The sequence below is a fragment of the Passer montanus genome, unplaced genomic scaffold (assembly GCF_014805655.1).
Source record: "Passer montanus isolate IOZ18808 unplaced genomic scaffold, ASM1480565v1 scaffold1061, whole genome shotgun sequence".
Lineage (NCBI taxonomy): Eukaryota > Metazoa > Chordata > Aves > Passeriformes > Passeridae > Passer > Passer montanus.
Genome location: NW_024357182.1, coordinates 6,138 through 6,829, shown reverse-complemented (window position 1 = coordinate 6,829; position 692 = coordinate 6,138). Strand labels below are relative to the sequence as shown.

Sequence of the window (692 nt, the reverse complement as noted above, 5' to 3'; positions counted from 1 at the left end):
GAGTTAAAATTATATTTCTTTCAAGACCCGCAAGCCTTTTAGAGGCTGCAATTTGTGTCACACAGAATTCCTAGGAGCTGCCATCAGGAAATCTGTGAGCCGAATCTAGCGGAGCTCTGCTGAACCGAGTTGAGTTCAACTGAACTGGGCCGAGTGCAGCCGAACCGAGCCGAGCCCTGCCAAACCAGGCCGCCTGCTCGCATGGCCATTAATTAGCGCGCCTGCAGTCACAGCCTAATGAACTTCTGCCTGACCCTGCACTCCCGTTTGTGGTCGTGCTGGAAGGAATGAGAAGGAGGTGTCTTTACAAACACACTGTGGGTCTGCTGGTAGACACACCCAGATACTGATAGGTGAGAGAAGTAATGAATAGAAGTGTAAATTGCAGAGGAATTCCACTAATTGACAGACTGTTGCTCACCCAAGCCAATGCTGAATTCCTAGATTTGAAGAAAAAGAACACAGACACAAAGAAGAAGGGGATACACGTCAGAAAGCCGCCTGGTTTAGGAAATTTGGGAAGTTTGTACCTCTCAAGTAAGGGAAAGACAGAGAGAAATGCGTCTGATAAATTAGCATAAAAACGAGGCTGCGTTCTCCAGCATCTTGGGTGACCCCATGGGGAATGCCCATGGCCTTTCCCTTTATGCCAATAAAGTTACAGGGCTCCTGTGTCTCCTTTTGGACATAAA

At 47.8% G+C, this 692-nt stretch overlaps 1 long non-coding RNA gene across 1 annotated transcript; it reads left to right on the top strand.

The window, feature by feature from the left end:
* Window positions 1-211: 211 nt before the first annotated feature.
* LOC120508246 lies at window positions 212-692 on the top strand. Its single transcript, XR_005628959.1, has 2 exons — window positions 212-353; window positions 445-692. It is a non-coding gene; the product is annotated as an uncharacterized LOC120508246 (long non-coding RNA).